The sequence below is a fragment of the Miscanthus floridulus genome, chromosome 8 (assembly GCF_019320115.1).
Source record: "Miscanthus floridulus cultivar M001 chromosome 8, ASM1932011v1, whole genome shotgun sequence".
In the NCBI taxonomy this organism is placed as follows: domain Eukaryota; kingdom Viridiplantae; phylum Streptophyta; class Magnoliopsida; order Poales; family Poaceae; genus Miscanthus; species Miscanthus floridulus.
Window position 1 is genome coordinate 169,233,143 of NC_089587.1, and position 20,520 is coordinate 169,253,662.

Here is a 20,520-nt window from a genome sequence, read left to right on the forward strand (position 1 = left end):
TCGTCGCCTCCGTCTTGACCAACTTCTCTGACAGGACGTCACGTCCAACTAACGTGTTCAACCGCTCCTGCGATACCAGCCGAACAACGGCTCAACACAGCGGAATGGCTGACGAGACGTGAGTCACATTGACGCCATGCCGTCCGGGACAGGACGGGGCAGGGGTTACCGGCCGTTGTGCTCGGCACTGTGCCCACGACGGATGCCCATGCGGCACTGTGCTGCCTAACCCCACCTGCTCCAAGGACGGCGTGGCGTGGAGAGTCAAGTCCGGGTCCGTGTAGCCTTAGAATCAGCGTACAAGACCAACTGCTCCCTCCGAGCCTTGGCTACATGCTTCCACACCCCCGTAGCCTCGAGACTCGCACCCGCCGAGCCCCCCACAATGGTTTGGCCTCTGCACCGACTGGGCCTCGGCTCTCTACGTTGTCAACATACAGCGACCGACACGTCATTCACAGTATGCGCCATGCCCTGCGTCAGGCCATCACAGGAGCTCCCACGTCGCACAGGATCGGGCGTGACCAGCGCGTCGCTCTAGTACACCGAGGACAAGACCGCTCCATCGACCATGCCACCATAGTGACGAGCTGTAGGGCTCGGACATACCGCCTCCGCTCACAAAATGCCACATAGCGAACACATGTATCACCCCTGTCCCCCCCTTCAACTATAAAAGGGAGTGACCGGGGCCATTTCTAGAGAGGACGAACTCACAAGAACACGAACAGACACACGAACAAGCAACTCACACCACTACGTAGAGACCTAGGATTAGCTCCCTCTCTCGCCCTGCTTGTAAACCCCTACTGCAAGCACCTCGGTGCAAGGAATACAAGATTGCTCTATCAAACTGGACGTAGGGCACCTATTGCCTAAACCAGTATAAACCTTATGTCTCTTTGCATCACCATCTGGGATTAGGGGCACACAGTATATTTTCACTAGTTGGTTGAGGGCTCACCGGTCCAAAACACCGACAGTTGGCGCGCTAGGTAGGGGATCTACTACGTGTCAGCTTAGTCATCCCAACAAGTTCCGGATGGCAGACCCCGTGCGACCACTGCGTCTCGGCACGGTGAACTAGTTTGGGAGCCTAGAGTTCATGTCTCTAGGACGTGAGTATGATATGGTACTCCTCACACCCAGAGCCCCACCAACCGATGACGACATCATGCACCAGCAACCCAGGCACAGACGGCGCCCGGGCCACCGCTCTCATTGCGCTCACCAGGCACGACGCGAGCATGACCACCCTAACACCGCGTGAGCTTAGGGCTATTGGTATGGAGTCCCTGGTTGGGGACCTGTCCAGTTTAAGCCTGGGCAAGGGAAAGACACCGGTGGTGTGCAGCGACACCCCGTCATCAAGCTCTGCCCCGCCACCTCCTGAGGAGTCAACTCCGGTAGAGCAAAGCCCGGCGATGGCACCATCCCCGTACCCCTTCGGGTTGAGCAATGCCGCCGCCTATGCTTCTGCCTACGCTTCCGCTCACGCGGAGCCCTCAGGACGCTACCAACGTTTTGCCCTCGACCTCATCACCACAACACCGACCCACACCCACGCTAACTCCTCGGAGGAGGATGAGGCATGGGCCGGAGCGGACTTCTCTAGGCTTCGCGACCCTGAAGCCATGCGCCGCTTCTTGGCCGCGAGCGACTACTGCTTCGGCTACTCTGACTCCGATGATGAAGGCACTTATGACCCCACTCATGAGTGCTTCCACATTGAGCTCAGGATGCCGAGCATGGGCGATGAGGACGAAGGGGCAGGTTCTCGCTCCCCGCCTCCCGAGGGGGTAGGCGACGCCGCACCTCCACACATCGAGCCCTAGGCAGCACGAAATGAGAACCTTGCCCTCAAGGAACTTCAATGACTGGACCTGGAGTAGCTCCATGAGCTTCAGGCCAAGGTCGAACAAGACCAACTCCTTCTGTAGCAGCTCTAAGACACTCTCGAGTAGGAGCAACGGGGTCGCGGTGATGGCGGAGCAGCCCGGCGGAGGGCTCACGACGTCAATCGCCGCATTAACAACGACGAAGGGGGCGAGCAACCTCCTATCTTCAATCACGCTAGCCAGAACATTGCGGCAGCGACGATGCTACACCAGACTATGCCCGAGCCCTCTACCACGGAGGGGCAACAGGTCCACGATGAGCTCTAAGACCTCCTCGAGACCGCCGTGGTACAGCAGGCCGAAAGCTCTACCTCTCGATGGCGCGGAGGCACCTCAGAACTACCCACGGCATCACCTCGGTAGGATAGAGCGGCCTCGATTCATCCCGAGCCTGCTCGGGCACCGATAGGCAACAAGGCCCTCTGGGTGCACGATCACCTCGGTGACCGACGCAAGGCGCAGGGCGACCATGATGTGGTCAGTAGGCGACAGCGCCATGACAATGAGGGGCCCGCCTGAGGCTATCACCCGCACCGAGGTGGTCGCTACGACAGTGGGGAGGACCATAGTCCTTCTCCTAGGCCACCAGGCCCTCGAGTCTTCAGCAAGGCCATCCGCGGCGCTCACTTCCCAGCCCGGTTTCGGCAACCGACCAACCTTGCAAAATACAGCGGCGAGACCAACCCCGAGCTATGGCTAGCCAATTACCACCTAGCTTGTCAGCTAGGCGGCGTGGACGATGACCTTCTCATCATCCGCAACCTCCCCTTGTTCCTATCAGACTCAGCGCGAGCCTGGCTTGAACACCTCCCTCCCTCACAGATCCACAACTGGCGCGACTTGGTAAAGGTCTTTGTCGGGAATTTCCAGGGCACATACGTGTGCCTCGGGAACTCCTGGGACCTCAAGAGTTGTTGCCAGAAGCCGAACGAGTCTCTCCAAGACTTCATCCGATGCTTCTCCAAGCAATGCACCGAGTTGCCCCGCGTTGGCGACTCAGAAATCATCCAGGCATTCCTCTCCGGCACCTCCTGCCGAGACCTAATCCAAGAGTTAGGCCAGAATGTGCCGACCTCGGTGGCCACGCTCCTCGACATCGCCACCAACTTCGCCTCGGGCGAAGAGGCTGTCGGGGCCATCTTCCCCGACAACGACGCCAAAGGGAAGCGGAGGGACGAGGCCCCCGGGGCCTCGGCCCCCCACCTCCCCAAGAAAAAGAAAAAGGGTCGCCAGGGGAAGTAGGAGGTCCTCAAGGCCGGTCTCATCGCAGCCATAGATTGCAAGAATCCCTGAGGCCCTGCCAGAGGCCCTAGGCTCTTCGATGACATGCTTAAGAAGCCCTGCCCTTACCACCAGGGCCCAGTGAAACACACCCTCAAAGAGTGCACCATGCTCCGACGTTACTATGCTAAGCTCGGGCTCCCCAACGACGATGCCAAGAAGAAGGGCACCGGCGACAGGGACGACGACAAGGACGACGGGTTCCCCAAGGTGTACAACGCCTTCATGATCTTTGGCGGGCCTTCAGCGTGCCTCACGGCACGTCAGCGAAAGAGGGAGCGCTGGGAGGTCTTCTCGGTTAAGGTGGCCACTCCCCGGTACCTCGACTGGTCTCAGGAGGTAATCACCTTTGATCGGGATGACCACCCCGATTATGTCCCTAAACGGACCTAGGATGCCGCCTAGAGGAGGGGTGAATAGGCATTTCTGAAAATTAACACCTTTAAAAGCGGAAACAATTAGAAAGGGGAGTTTCCAAAATGGAAACTCCAAATTAAGAGTACTACCACCCCTCACAAGTTAGCCACAAAGTAAACAAGGTATAAAGAATATATCTAGAAGCTACAACCCTGCAACACCAAGTTAGAACAGAGAATAAATAATTTCAGTGCAGGCAGGAAATACCGGACGTGTCCGGTATACACGATTTCTGCAAATCGGCCCCGAACTTGCTCCTTTCGATTTCTATCTTCAAACCAAACTGCAGGCACCTAATGGAGATGACAAAATACACAAAGAACCTGCAGAATAGCTAGAGCAACACAAATATCAAATGAAATGCGAATTTAGACACGATATTTGTTTTTACCGAAGTTCGGACTCGTTTGAGTCCTACTCTCCGTTGAGGGGGCTGCGGGCAACCCAGCGAAGGTCAGCCCTAGAGGGTACCATGAAGGTCACTCTAGCCGGAGTCTTTTCCAACTCCTTTTCCTCCTTCCACTAATTTGATTCCAAGGCGGCGGAATCGACCGTTACAAACTTTCCGAAGCAACCACAATCTCTCGGTTGCTCTCCGGCGACGCCTAGCCGTCTAGGACCGAAGAGTCCAAGAGTAACAAATGCGAATCACGAGATTGACAATATGCACAAGTGCTCAAGTGGTGGCTTGCTCTCTTTTTCAAATTCTCTCTTAACCCACAAATTGATTTTGCAATTTGGATCACACACTCACTGAGAGAGGGTTTAGGAGAGTTGGCAAGGCTCAAAAACATGTGTCTATCTCAGCAGAATCAGCAGCCTCCAAAGGTGGAGGCTTGGGGGTATTTATAGCCCCCTTGAAAAACTAGCCGTTTTATAGCCGTTGCAATACCGGACACGTCCGGTATGACTCATACTGTGCCAACGGTAACTAAGTTACAGTGAAGTTGTGAGGCGTCGGAACTCCCGAAGAATGCTGGGACTTCCGACCGTTGGAACTCCTGACTCAAGTCGAAACCCCTGACCCTCAGTAATTTTGAAAAACATGTAACTGAGTTAAAGTTAGTGAGGTGTCGGAACTCCCGACATATGTCGGAACTCCCGACCGTCGGAACTCTCGACTTACGTCGGAACTCCCGACCCTCACGGCTTTTGAAAACTAGCCGTTGGCTTCTGGTCATCCATACCGGACACGTCCGGTATGAATACCGGACACGTCCGGTATGACCAGGACAGTGAACCCTCCAAGTCAGTCGAAGTGCGACACGCGGAACTCCCGACCCTTGTCGGGACTCCTGACCGTCGGAACTCCCGACCTATGTTGGAACTCCCGACGAACCAACCCGAGAACAACAGTTTTACAGCTGCTGGACAAATACCGGACACGTCCGGTATGAATACCGGACACGTCCGGTATTGCCAGACCAGCAAAAAATCAGTTAGCACTTTTGTCGCTCAAATACTCAAAACTCACATGGGTTGGCTTGAGCACTTATGAAACATTATCTATCAACATGATGCATCCCTCTTAATAGTACGGCATACCTATTAAACTCAAGATAAATGGAAATATGAATTTGTACCACTTGAGTTGTTCTTTTTGAATTGATGCCGTCCCTTCCAATCTTCATCAAGTAAGGGTGCTAACATGTTGATGTTGATCTTTTCACTTGAGCATAGCCATCTTGAGCATGTGACTTGATTCCATTCATCAAGTTTGAATAATCCCAAATGTATCAAGTCACTTCCATCAAATACTTCATCATAGATTTGATCCTTTACATCAATATGACCATCTTAGCTTGATTAGTACCTCAACTAAATGCAAGTACTTTCTTCTTCACCCTAGCTAGGTTCTTCGGCCGCCAAGCCGTCGCTTGCCCTTCACCCTTGCTTAGTACCTCGAAGCCTTTCCTTGCTATCTTCACCATCTCAAGCCATCAAGTCACATCTTGTGTTGAATCATCCATTCATATGTATTGTTATCTTTTTCATTTTAATTTAGCAAGCTTCAAATATGAGACCATTCCATATGCAATCCCTTATGTCTCATTAACTAATAATCATGAGCTTGCTTTCACATAGTACATGGAAATCCCACAAGAAATAAGCCTTCACATGAATTCCATTTGCATTGTTGTCTTGTGCTTGAACTAGATTGTTTATACAACAACACGTCATTTTGGCTTTCATTAAGTACCTGTGAGATAACCTATTACCTGTTCACACTTAGCAAACAGGTTAGTCCTTTAATCACATTGTCATTCAATCATCCAAAACCCACTAAAGGGCTAGATGCACTTTCAATCTCCCCCTTTTTGGTGATTGATGACAACTTGATTAAAGCTTACAAAATGATATAAACATTTAAACTTTTGGGTTCAATGATTTATGAGAGGCTCCCCCTTAATATGTGCTTATGATTAGAATCCACGAAATGACCTCAAATGTCAATTGCACATACTAAAACAAATAGGAGACTCCTCCTAAATCATTGCATCCGTGGAGTGCATGTGTGTGTGACAAAGAGAAACCATGATGCATATGACAAGATATATCATACAAGAATAAATATAAAGGCATCACATCAAATATTTTCATTCTAGCATGCATAGTCCTTATGAAAATAAATATGACACATGTAATTCACACATAGCACTCATTACAAATTTTCTCAAGTCCAGAAACCACTGATATATATAGATAAAGATCATGTCTCAAGAGATACATAGATAAAGCATAAGTAAGTCTCATCTCTCACATGATACAATCTATCTCAAATCCAAGATACATCAATGAAGCTCAAAAACAAACTACAGCCTGCAGTACATATCTTTAGGTACAAAGATAAGCAAATGAAACTATCCTGAAGCTTTAATCAGTCTCTCCTCCTTTGTCATCTATCACCACAAAGGTCCAACAATGACATACTAAGGACAAAGGGGCTACAAGCTGTCACAAATCTCTGGCATCACTCATCATCATCATCATCTCTCCCAGCATCTTTGTCATCAGAGCGGGTAACACCAGCCGGACGAGAACCACCGGCACCAGATGGGTCGTAGCCACCAGAGCCGTAGTAGCCGCCACCACCTGTCAAGTCACTCCACCAATCTAAAGCATAGTCGTCGGTAGTGCTGGGACGTGGCTAAGAGTGAGTAGGCACACGAGCCTGAAGTGGTAGAGTGTCAGGGTGCTCAGGTGCCTGCTGCTGCTGCTGTCGCTGTATGAACTCAACATACTCTCTATCATATCTAGCCTGCTGCTGCTCCTCAGTCTTAGGCTCACTAGCTGCCTCATCTGATAGAGGAGACCTAGGAGGATCAAGCTCAAGATTAGAAGCAATTTGCTTCAAAGTCCGAGTGTCCTTCCTCCTAGCCTCCCTCTCCTTCTGCTGCCTAGTCTGGATGTCACGGCACATCCCAAATATGGAGCTGAAAAGCCTGCGGATAGGCAAAGGAGGACTGCCACGGCGTGAAGTAGAACGTGAAGGAGCACGTGGTGAAGGTGAAGCTCCTGCTGGTGCACCACTCCTAGGTGCATCTGCCTCTGGTGCTGCTGCTGCTCCTCCTAGTCCTGCTGGAGGTAACCCTGTCTCAGGCAAATCTGCAATAATCTTTAGGGCCTTGTGAATCTTATCATACTCAAATGTGTGCCCTGTCACCTGCTCAATCATATGCATGATATAAGGAGCAAAACCACAGCCCTTGAGGGGCCTCTCTCCAACACTCCTGATCTCGGACCAAATAAAGTCAAACACGCTGAAGGGCCAAGCATCAGGTGCCATCTTGTGGAGTAGGTTCATGGAGTAATCAGCAATGGTGCCCTTGTCTCCACCCTTGCAGTCAATAGTCTTCCTAAACATCCTGTCTAGGTACCTGTATGTAGGGTGAAGACCTAGAACCTTCCCCACAGCTCCTCTCTCACCACCAGGAGGATACATATATGCGAGCTGCTCAGGGGGTAATACCTGCTCGGTGTGGATCCTGTCCCTCTGGAGATCATCCTCAGAGAAGCCAAGGTGGGCGGCAAATACATCATAGTCAACACTATACCACTGGCCCTCAAGCATCTAGTGCATCCGCCTCTCATCCTCCTCAACGAACAGAGTAGCATAGAACTGAGCTACTACCTCTGTGTTCCAGTCATGCTGGAACTCCATGATCTCATAAACTCCTGTGCTCTGGCAAATGGCAATAGCATGATCAACTGAGGCCTTCTGCAACTCTCTAATATATTGCCAGTCAATCCACTGAGACCTGGCAATTACTGGGTTCCTGGTAAGAATCACACTGGAGTAGAAGTCCAAGTGAAAGGCTGTCTGGAAGCGGTGATCGTACTGAACCTTAGGTAAGCTCCTCGGATCAACCCTTCGCTCATCTCTAGCCTTCCTGGTCATACCCTTTCTCTTGTAGTCAACTCTGGGAACATAGGAGGGCACATTGGGCAGACGTGTCTCAAGAAGACCATAATGCATCCCCTGACCAGGCTGGTGCTGAACTGGAGGAACTGACTCCTCCTCCTCAATCTCCTGCTCCTCATCTGAGCTGTCACCATCTGATCCTCTATCAGTGCTCTTCCTCTTTCTTTCATCTCTAGACTCCACTCTGAACTCATCAGTGTCTGTGTCAGAAGAAGAGCTCCCGGACCCCTCTGCATACTGAGCTGCTGCACTAGAGGTAGCCCTGGTGGACCTCCTGCTGGTTGGCTGAAATCTAGGATGCATATCCTGTCTTGCCTTCTTGTACTTCTCAAGTGCTGGATCATGCCTGTGCTTGGACCTTGGCTCCTGTCGTCCACTCATGGCTGCTGTCCTATATCCAAAGATTTCCAATGAATTTTAGATACATGCCCATAGCTTATTCTTGAATTGTAATTAGACACAGATTCTTTTATCCAAGGTTTTACAATCACCTCGACACACCATTGTCACAAGGTTTGCAAAACATAGATACAGAAGAAATTGTGCCTAATCTACAATTCTAGGATAGCATTGAATCAAAGGAAGTAGAGAGCCTGCTCTGCTGGGTAATACCGGACACGTCCGGTATGGGCCACCAGCAACCCTAACTAGGGTTCCCTGGTTCAAACCAACACGGATTAATACCAAACTTTGGGCATTGCTTCTCCATCACTAATGCAGCATATTGACCGAAGGAATTTTCAAATCATGTATTGACCAAGTAGATCAGACGAGGTCCGTGATTAGGGTACCTTAAGAGAAGAGAAGAGAGAGCGATGTGAAATCCAAATCCACGGGCTTTCAATCCTTGATCCAAGCCTTCTCCAATGCAATCTCCCTCTATCTCTTTTCCTTGGTGAAATCCTTGGTCGCCCTAGGTGGGAAGAAGGGCATCGGCTGGTTTGTTTAGAAGGAGACAGACAAGTCTAGGCCAAAGGGGTACTTCTGTTTTTATAGTCCCGCTCATATCGGACACGTCTGGTATGAATACTGGACACGTCCGGTATACACGGGCTGGCCCAGTTTATTCCAAAATGTGTTTTCTCTCTTCCAATCCCCTTTTCTGTTATTTCTTAGTCCAAAAAGGTATATAATGTTGATCCAATCCGAGTATCATCACTTTCCTTATCCAATGCCGTAAAATGATTTTCTCTTTTCCAAATATATGGCATAATCAATAATTTGCTTGCTTGAGAGAGATAAAGTGAGACAAAGTAGATTGTGGACTTAAGAAGACCATGTCATGTGTGATTAGCAGATCAAACAATCAAGGAGAGCTATAATCACCACATGACAGGGCTAGGTCGCAAAGACCAAGATTCAAATAGTTTTTCAAATTCACACCACCTACACATGCTAGTTATGGGTTTTGAAAAACATCTCTCCTATGTCACACAAATGCACATTCTAACATGTAAAGGGCCTTAGATGCACTTACAATACATGTATGTAAAAACATACCTTTGCCTTGAGCCCACAAGAATACCACTAAGAAGACACATGGCATGATAATCTTTATGTTGACCTTGATTGCCAAGTAATCATGCTTGATACAAATTCAATTTTTCATCCAAAGGACTACAAAGAGTGCTAGATAAATTTGTTAGTCCACAATGGTGCAAAATAGAAATTTAGCTCCCCCTAAATAAGTGCTTCAAGTATTTTGAATGACTTTCAACAAGCACTTTTATTCTGATAAGAAATTGAGAGCCAATTTTCATTTTGACCATGAACCAAATAAGATTGCCATATTTAAAAGTGAGTTTAAGAGATGCTCACAATCCACTTAGATTTGATAAAACACGAGCTTCTGAGTATGTTAGGGATATATGAAAAATGTATGGATCGAATACTCAGTTGCAACACAATTAGTGTTCTGGTCCATGCAATACCGGACATGTCCGGTAGTATACCAGACATGTCCGGAATACACAGAACAGAAACACTGACTTTCTGTCCCTGGCCATACCGGACACGTCCGGAAGTAATACCGGACACGTCCGATAGGTGCAGAACAGAACCAATTAATTCACTGCATGTAATTTTAGCTCTAGTATTTATTGTAAACTTGCATCTCAACAAATGAATTGCTTTACTAGAGAGCCGTTAAAAGCATCATATGGCAAAGTAGAATTCCTTTTAATTGAATCTTATTAGCCACTTTCATTATTTCACAAATGTACCTATTTGTGAACTATAGAACATGAAACAAACAAAGTGGCTATCCTACAAGGTTTAGGTACTTGTTACCAATGGTGAGGATGAAATCTATGATATGTTCATTGAATTATCTTTGGGTCAACCATATAAGAGATTATGATGAGAATTGGTTGATAGATTGAGTGAATATTGTCAATTTGCTTGCTCAACCACCCCGAAGCCTTCATCTCATCACCAAGTACCTACATCATTAACCTAAGCACACTTTGGTACCCAACTCTTGTTGGGTCCTTTTGAGTTAGTCAATAAGTGCTTAGGCACCCAAATGGCTTTAGCATTAGTTTGTGGTGAACACATCACCTTACTAGTGCTCACTCCATTTGTGGTCTTCCTAAGCATATCATTATAAACAAATGTGTTTGGCTTAGGAGTTTTACCATTTGGGCATTCATGGCTTAGATGCCCCTTTCTTCTACAAGCATAGCATATGCGGCCTTTGTGTGCTCTATGCTTGCTTTGTTTGTATGGACATCTATCAACCTTGTGGCCCATCTCATTGCACCCATAGCATCTTCTAGTTGCAACTTGGGCTTCCTTTCTTGCTTCTTTGTACATTGGGCATTTCTTGGTAGGATGCCCCAATTTCTTGCTCATGAGACAAGCACTTTGTCCATGACTCTTCACTTGCTTGGCCTCCTTGGTAGAAGCCTTTTGATTGGCGGCTTCAACCTTGTCGGGCCAACTCTTGTGTGGACACATAGCCCACTCATGTCCATACAATCCACAACCATAGCACATCCTTTTTCCATGTTTCTTGCTCTTGGTTGTGTTGGCCTTGCTTGAGATGTGATACTTTTGTTGGGCTTTGGAGGAAGCAAGGTTTGAACCCTTCTCAAGCTTCTTCACCATGTTATCACGGTTATCTTGAGAAGGTTGTCCTTTCTCCTTACCCTTCAACCGAATCACATCTTTCTTTAATCTTTGCACTTCTTCTTTGAGCTCTATGTTTTCTATAAGATTTAGCTCAATCGAAGATTGGCTTGCTTGAGTAGCACATTCATTAGTACAAGAAATATTTAATTGAGATGGTGTACTAGTGAGCGGATGTATGAGAGGTTGAGAGAATTTTACCGATGTAATCACAACCTCATGAGCCACCTCAAGCATGATGCTTGATTCTACTACTTCCTCATGAGAGCACTTTAGATGAACATAATTTGCTTGTAGCTCATTATACTTGCTTGATAGTTCATCTAGCCTTGCCTTGAGCTCAAAGTTTTCCTTCTCTAGTTGTGAAACACTAGAAGAGGAGTTAGTAACTAAAGCATGCTCAATTGACAATTTTTCATACCTCTCATTTATTGCCTTTAGCTCTTGCAATTTGGAGATGAGAAACTTTTCTTGATTTTGAAGCGATTGCTCTTGCTTCTCAATCTCTTCTTCAAGCTCATCATTCTTTTCAACTATCTTCATGATGATGAACTTGTCTTTATGGTTGAGATGATCAAGGTTGTAGTTGTCTTCAACTTGAACATCACTCTTATCTTGATCATCTACTTGTGCTTTCTCCTTTTCTTGATCTTTCTTGTTATTCTTCTTCTTGCTTTTCTTGGCCATCAGACACAAGTGATGAGTATCATGAGATACTGAGGTTGACTCATCACTTGTTCGCCATCGGGCTTGAGCATCGCTGCAAACAGCTGCTTGCTGGTCTGCTGCCTCGGCCATACCGGACACGTCCGGTAGGCATACCGGACACATCCGGTATGTGTAGGCAGACAGCACGTCATGTGCTGCTTGCACTTCTTGCTCCGGCTCGGTGCTCAAGAGGTCTTGTGAGGCTTCTTTGCTGCATGAAGACACAATGGACATACTTTCCATTGACTCGACCTCAAGTGCATCATCGCATTTGGATTCTCCATATAACTCAACGAGTTTGGTCCAAATGAGATGAGCACTCTCCGGAGGTGGTTGTCCATTGAATATTGCCTCATCTTGAACCTCTGCACTCAATGTACTTAAAATGATATTAATAGCTTGAGCATTGAGTTGCACGCATATCTCTTCCTCTTTTGATAAATTCTTATAGTTGCTCCAATCAACTATAGGAAGAGGTATGCTTGCAAACACAATATGCTCAACAATAGGACTAATATGTCTAAAAGCATTGAGTACATGAATTGACCAAGGTAGAAAGTTTGAACCATCATTTTGGAGAAGCACTAGCTCCAACTCGATAGGCGTCGACATCCTTTTCTCACGGCGGTGAAGCTTTAGGTGAGAACCTCGCTCTGATACCAATTGAAAGGACCTAGGATACCGCCTAGAGAGGGTTGAATAGGCGTTTCTAAAAATTAACACCTTTAAAAGCAGAAACAATTAGAAAGGGGAGTTTCCAAAATGGAAACTCCAAATTAAGAGTACTACCACCCCTCACAAGTTAGCCACAAAGTAAACAAGGTATAAAGAATATATCTAGAAGCTACAACCCTGCAACACCAAGTTAGAACAGAGAATAAATAATTTCAGTGTAGGCAGGAAATACCAGACGTGTCCGGTATGAATACCGGACGTGTCCGGTATACACGATTTCTGCAAATCGGCCCCGAACTTGCTCCTTTCGATTTCTATCTTCAAACCAAACTGCAGGCACCTAATGGAGATGACAAAATACACAGAGAACCTGCAGAATAGCTAGAGCAACACAAATATCAAATGAAATGCGAATTTAGACACGATATTTGTTTTTACCGAAGTTCGGACTCGTTCGAGTCCTACTCTCCGTTGAGGGGGCTGCGGGCGACCCAGCGAAGGTCAGCCCTAGAGGGTACCATGAAGGTCACTCTAGCTGAAGTCTTTTCCAACTCCTTTTCCTCCTTCCACTAATTTGATTCCGAGACGGCGGAATCGACCGTTACAAACTTTCCGAAGCAACCACAATCTCTCAGTTGCTCTCCGGCGACGCCTAGCCGTCTAGGACTGAAGAGTCCAAGAGTAACAAATGCGAATCACGAGATTGACAATATGCACAAGTGCTCAAGTGGTGGCTTGCTCTCTTTTTCAAATTCTCTCTTAACCCATAAATTGATTTTGCAATTTGGATCACACACTCACTGAGAGAGGGTTTAGGAGAGTTGGCAAGGCTCAAAAACGTGTGTCTATCTTAGCAGAATCAGCAGCCTCCAAAGGTGGAGGCTTGGGGGTATTTATAGCCCCCTTGAAAAACTAGCCATTTTATAGCCGTTGCAATACCAGACACGTTCGGTATGCATACCGGACACGTCCGGTATGCATACCGGACACGTCCGGTATGCATACCGGACACGTCCGGTATGACTCATACTGTGCCAACGGTAACTAAGTTACAGTGAAGTTGTGAGGCATCGGAACTCCCGAAGAACGCCGGGACTTCCGACCGTCGGAACTCCTGACTCAAGTCGAAACCCCCGACCCTCAGTAATTTTGAAAAACATGTAACTGAGTTAAAGTTAGTGAGGTGTCGGAACTCCCGACATATGTCGGAACTCCCGACCGTCGGAACTCCCGACCCTCACGGCTTTTGAAAACTAGCCGTTGGCTTCTGGTCATCCATACCGGACATGTCCGGTATGAATACCGGACACGTCCGGTATGACCAGGACAGTGAACCCTCCAAGTCGGTCGAAGTGCGACACATCGGAACTCCCGACCCATGCCGGGACTCCCGACCGTCGGAACTCCCGACCTATGTCGGAACTCCCGATGAACCAACCCGAGAACAACAGTTTTACAGCTGCTGGACAAATACCGGACACGTCCGGTATGAATACCGGACACGTCCGGTATTGCCAGACCAGCAAAAAATCAGTTAGCACTTTTGTCGCTCAAATACTCAAAACTCACATGGGTTGGCTTGAGCACTTATGAAACATTATCTATCAACATGATGCATCCCTCTTAATAGTACGGCATACCTATTAAACTCAAGATAAATGGAAATATGAATTTGTACCACTTGAGTTGTTCTTTTTGAATTGATGCCGTCCCTTCCAATCTTCATCAAGTAAGGGTGCTAACATGTTGATGTTGATCTTTTCACTTGAGCATAGCCATCTTGAGCATGTGACTTGATTCCATTCATCAAGTTTGAATAATCCCAAATGTATCAAGTCACTTCCATCAAATACTTCATCATAGATTTGATCCTTCACATCAATATGACCATCTTAGCTTGATTAGTACCTCAACTAAATGCAAGTACTTTCTTCTTCACCCTAGCTAGGTTCTTCGGCCGCCAAGCCGTCGCTTGCCCTTCACCCTTGCTTAGTACCTCGAAGCCTTTCCTTGCTATCTTCACCATCTCAAGCCATCAAGTCACATCTTGTGTTGAATCATCCATTCATATGTATTGTTATCTTTTTCATTTTAATTTAGCAAGCTTCAAATATGAGACCATTCCATATGCAATCCCTTATGTCTCATTAACTAATAATCATGAGCTTGCTTTCACATAGTACATGGAAATCCCACAAGAAATAAGCCTTCACATGAATTCCATTTGCATTGTTGTCTTGTGCTTGAACTAGATTGTTTATACAATAACACGTCATTTTGGCTTTCATTAAGTACCTGTGAGATAACCTATTACCTGTTCACACTTAGCAAACGGGTTAGTCCTTTAATCACGTTGTCATTCAATCATCCAAAACCCACTAAAGGGCTAGATGCACTTTCAGTCCCAAACCCCGGGCAGTACCCACTCGTCGTCGACCCGATCATCGGCAACACCCGGCTCACCAAGGTGTTGATGGACGGAGGCAGCGGTCTCAACATCCTCTATGCCAACACCCTAGAACTCCTAGGGCTCGACCAATCACGGCTCCGAGGCGATGCCGCGCCCTTCCACGGCATCGTGCCAGGGAAACGCACGCGACCCCTCGGGCGCATCGACTTGCCCGTCTGCCTCGGCACCCCCTCCAACTACCGCAAGGAGGTCCTCACCTTCGAGGTTGTTGGGTTCAAGGGAACCTACCACGCCATCCTAGGGCGCCCGTGCTATGCCAAGTTCACGACGAAGTATCGAGATTAATTTTATTTATTTTTTAGCTTGATTTTTTTGATACTTCCTTGATACAGATACGTATCGTGATACTGGTACGGCACTTCGGCAAAGCAGTGGGGTATCCTAGCTCAAAAGTCAAAAGAAATGTACATGTGCACAAGCACAACCTTGCGTCATGCTAAAGATTTCTCATTTGATCGCCGCTTTGCCGGCCATAAAGAATTCGACCCATGAACATGCGATCATTAATTGCTCGTTAATTCTGACGGGGAGGTCGTCTCCCCGGGTGCATATATATGGCCATAGAGGATTAGAGGAAGAGGGAGAGGGAGAGTAAACAAGGAAGGAGACGTGGAGCCCATGGCATTGTTATTGTCAGCGCTGGCATCTGCGGCCTTGCCACTGCTCTTACCCTTCACCGGTGCGTGCACTTGCTCCATATCACGGTTTTCCCTCAATCCTTCCCCTGTAGGATCGCACAGATAGTTGTATATTTCATTTTCTATGCGGCGACTGTCATGTATTGTGTGGTTGAGTTTCAAAGACTATTTGCAACAGTTTCATCAACAACTTCATAAGCTGTTGTGAGCTGTTTTTGTCAAACACTTAAAAAAAACAACTTCATAGGTGAAGCTTTTTTTCTTTCACAAAGGGGTGAGGTGGGATGAAACTGAAAAAATAGCTTATCCCATATGGGCTCACTATTCACGAATACCGCATGTGCCCTTCGGGGAAGGAGCGCACAAAGCTCGCGGCCGCCGAGGGCGCGGCCTGCTCGGGCTCAGACTCAGACGCACGAGGCCGCCAGGGAGAGCACACACGCAGATGCCGTAGAGGGCTCACCAGCACCGGGCCGTGGTTCGCGGCCACCTCTGAGGGCCTGCGCGGCACAGGGGCGCGGCCGCCGAGAGAGCCTACGCGTCCGCCGGGACTAGGGGCGTGGGTCACACCACTGCCGGGGCACAGCCAATGGGGCAAGCTCCGAGCGGGTATCTACGTCGAGACAAGCCGACGACGAGGAAGAAAGAGCAGCCGCCTTGAGGAAGATTGTGAAAAAAACGGAGAAAAGAAAAAAACAGCAAGGGCGGTATAGTCATTTGATTCTTCTGGTATATGATGTGAAGCTATTTTGCTAAATAGGGTCACGAAAACAGTTTAACTTCATCGAAAAAACTGCTCGTGAAGCCAAAACCCAAAAACTGACGTCACTAGTGAAGCTTAGCTACCCCAAACAGGGCCTAAGGGTATCTGTTTTGCCGATAACCCTTATATCAGCTATTTACCTAAAATATAAAGTTTCAAGTTTGAAGAGCTAATTCTTGGGTACATAAAAGGGAAACTCTGGTGCGAACTCCACAATTTGATTGGAGTTTGCTTTTCAATACATAATCTAGGTGGGGAAGCTCTTCCCCCCGTTTTTATCAAAAAAAAAAGTCTTATTTCTACGTCGAACCTTCACCTTTGCCGAAGTTTCCGTTTCTTGAGTAGCTCTGACCAACAAAACAATTTGCTTACTGACTTGCATATAGGAAAGGGATTGCTAGTCTGGTGCTGGAGAAATCTGAGACCTTACGAGCAGATGGAGTTGCAATTGGTATCCATGCCAACGGATGGAGAGTTCTGGAGCAACTTGGAGTGGCTGCAGAGCTCAGGGAAACTGCCAATCTCGTCACGGCGTAAGCTTGTACCCTTACAAATACTAGCTTCTACTCGTACTCCTAATTAATAAGCTAGTATAACCACTACACAAGGATTTCTCTCAACTACTCTTGTTGATCCTGATAACTTCTCCTAAAATTACATTTTGATTGCTTCGGATGGCATGAAATTGAAAAGCGACAATTCAGTATCAAACTGCAGATCAGAAGTTCCAACTTTGCATCAAACAGAGGGAACAAGTAGTAGAATCAGTATGTTTGCCTTTTTTTGGGACTCAATAATGCTTGCTTTTACACTGACATTTCAGGTATCATAACGTGTGGCAGCAAAGGAACAACAAGACTAACAGGTTATTACCACTCAGGTTAGTACAACGTTTCCAATATGCGTACTGTTCCCAAATAATAAATGAATTCTAATCCGTGCAAGTCAACTATCTTAAGTCTAATTAACTTTACAGAAAAAGTAACAACATCCATGACATAAAATAAGCAGATTATAAAAATAAATTATCCAGTATATCTAATGATATTAATTTGATATCATTAATCTTGATGGGGTTTTCTAAAAATTCCGTCAAAGTTTTAAAAGTTTGATTTAAGACAACTCTAAGAATCTATTTATTTTGAAAGTATATGACTTTTTAATACATTTTCATAAGGAAATGACAAAAGAGTACCATGGATCTGCTAAATCTCAAAAATAATATCTGTCTATGGGACGATTTCGTCCACATGGTATTATTTCTATATAAAAATGTATTAAAAAATAAAAAAAATCATAACTATATAGCCAGATCGAGTTCTCGTAGTTGTCTTCCTATGACACAAATAGAGAGAGGCACTAATTAAGTTGGCCAATGTTGATTTGGCTAGGACGGAACTCCGATGCTTGAAAAGGAAGGATCTCATCGAGACAATGGCCAAGAATTTACCTTCAGGAGCATTCCGCTTCGGCTGCCACGTGGTTGCGATCCACCAAGATCCTGGTACCCATGGAGCCATACTTACTACAGTTGATGGTTGCATTATCAAGGCCAAGGTGTTCTCCACAACCATGCGTCTGATCAAATTCAAGAATGCAATGGGCATAGATTCCTCTCTTTTTGCTTATTTCTCTGCTTGAAACTTTTTATTGATCTCGACGCGTAGGTCCTGATTGGATGTGATGGTGCAAATTCGGTGGTAGCCAAGTACCTAGGACTGTCTGCGTCCAAAACAATCCATCACAAGGTTTTTTGTGGTTTCACTAGATATCCACATGGACATCCATTTAGTACCGAGTTTCTGCGATTAAAAGGAGAGAAGTTCTTTGTCGGCAGAATTCCAGTAACCGACAATCTAGTTCATTTCTTGGTACTCACGCCTATTCCTCCATCAGGTATATATAAATAAATGTTTACTATTTATGGAACTAGTACAAGACAAACTGCTAGCTGAATAGGGTAATTAACTAGTGCTTACAATGATGTCATCCAGGAAGGATGACCTATGATGTGATCGCCGCGAAGGATTCCGTGCTAGAGAAGCTACGAGCTAAAGATTGCCCTTCTGATATCATCGAGATGCTGCGGAACTTTGATCCGGAGACCCTGAACGTCGTGAACAGCATCAGGTACTGGCCTCCATGGCAGGTCGCGTTCGGCACCTTCTACAAGGGCGTCGTGACGGTCGCAGGCGATGCGATGCACGTCATGGGCCCGTTCATCGGCCAGGGCGGCGCATCGGGGCTTGAGGACGCCGTCGTGCTTGGACGATCGCTGTCACGAGCCGCCGCCGGCGACTACAGTGTCGCGATTAAGGAGTATGTCCGAGAGAGGAGGCTAAGGGTGGCATTAGTGTCTCGAGTCCTTTATCTTTGGGATGATGCTGGGGAGTGCCAAGTCGCTGGTGACAAAGCTTGCCTGCATCGTTGTCTTGGCACTCCTAGGCAATCGGTCGCTTAGGCACGCCAACTATGATTGCGGTCGCCTCTAGCACTCCAGAATGCATTTCCTACTACATTATGGCATTCATCAGTTGCCATGTGGATATTGGAAGAATTTATGTGTCAAACAAGAAATTATGCCACAATAAGCTTCATCTAGATGAGATGAAACAATGCATGTAATTTTTTTCTTTTCCCTTTTATTTTACTTTGCATTTTCACCACTACACTGAAAGCAAATGATCAAGTCTTTATCGTCAGTTTGTTTCTGAAATGAAGCAGTTGCTCATTACACTCACAAAAAGAGAGAGAAAACGGTTTGTATTTATGTTGTGCGAAATCAAAATTTATACTAAGAGCAACGAACGGCTATATCATTATTTCCAAGCATGAAGCATCGTAGAATTACATTACAAGAAAATTAATGAGCATAAGTTGGAGCACGCTACAGCCGTATTGGGAATAAAGGATTCTAAATTATAGAAACGGGAGAAAACGCAAGAATGAGAGGAAGCAAAAAAGTGAAAACCCATGGTATCCCAAAACATAGGAATGGAAGTATTCGGTAAATCTCAAAATAGAATTGTAATGGTAAATCTCAAAATAGATGAATTTTAATGGTACATCTTAAAGTTCTGAGAATTGTAATGGTACCAATCCAAATAACCCATTTTGAATTGGTGAGGGACACACACCGGCCGGTGGTTGGCTTTGCTGGAGCCCATCCCTTTAACAGCAAGGGCACGGATAGGCTGATTGCCCTGTTTGCTTGGCTGATAAGCTAGGGCTGGAAGTACTGTTGGCTGATTTGTTGTGAGAAAAAAATATTGTTCATTGACTGAAAAAAGATGGCTTATAAGCCGAGCGAATAGGGCGGATACGGATACGTCGATACAACGATACTTTATTTTCGAAGATCTAGGATGCGCCGGTACGGCAAGTATATTATATAATAAATACTACTAATATGCATATCTATAATGTATATATTTAATAGTAATAGAAAACAGAACTAGTACAACTAGCCACACAAATTAAGGCCGAATGATGTTACAGGCCATCAGACTAATACTCCAGCAGACTCAAATAGTATGTCAAACAAATTCTATATTCACTAGCTGCTATGAGTGCTGGCGACGTGCGCACCTGTCTCCGTCGATGAGGAACGGAGACAAATTCTATATTCAAACAAATAGATTGTCTGCTTTGATATCAGTGCTGTTTTTTTTAAAAAAAATGAGTATTGGAACCGTTCTCTGTTCTTAGTGCTATCTTCTTCGATTTTCCTTCACGAATTGGATGGCATGTGTCGAACTCGGAAGTACCTGAGATGTATCGACAAAGTATCGAGATTAAATTTATTTATTTATTTAGCTTGATTTTCGGATACTTCCTCGATACGTATCGGCAGCGTATCAGATACCTATCACGATACCGATATGGCACTTCGGCGCCATCTACTATACATATCATCTTAGTGCTATCTTCTTCGATTTTCCTTGACGAATTAGATGACATGTGTTGGACTTGGAAGTATCGGAGGTGTATCAGATATATAGACGAAGTATCGAGATTAATTTTATTTATTTTTTAGCTTGATTTTCTGATACTGCCTTGATACAGATACGTATCGTGATACTGGTACGGCACTTCAGCAAAGCAGTGGGGCATCCTAG

At 46.2% G+C, this 20,520-nt stretch overlaps 1 pseudogene; it reads left to right on the forward strand.

Moving 5' to 3' along the window:
• Positions 1-1,163: 1,163 nt before the first annotated feature.
• LOC136470154 (monooxygenase 1-like) lies at positions 1,164-18,894 on the forward strand (annotated as a pseudogene).
• Positions 18,895-20,520: the final 1,626 nt, after the last annotated feature.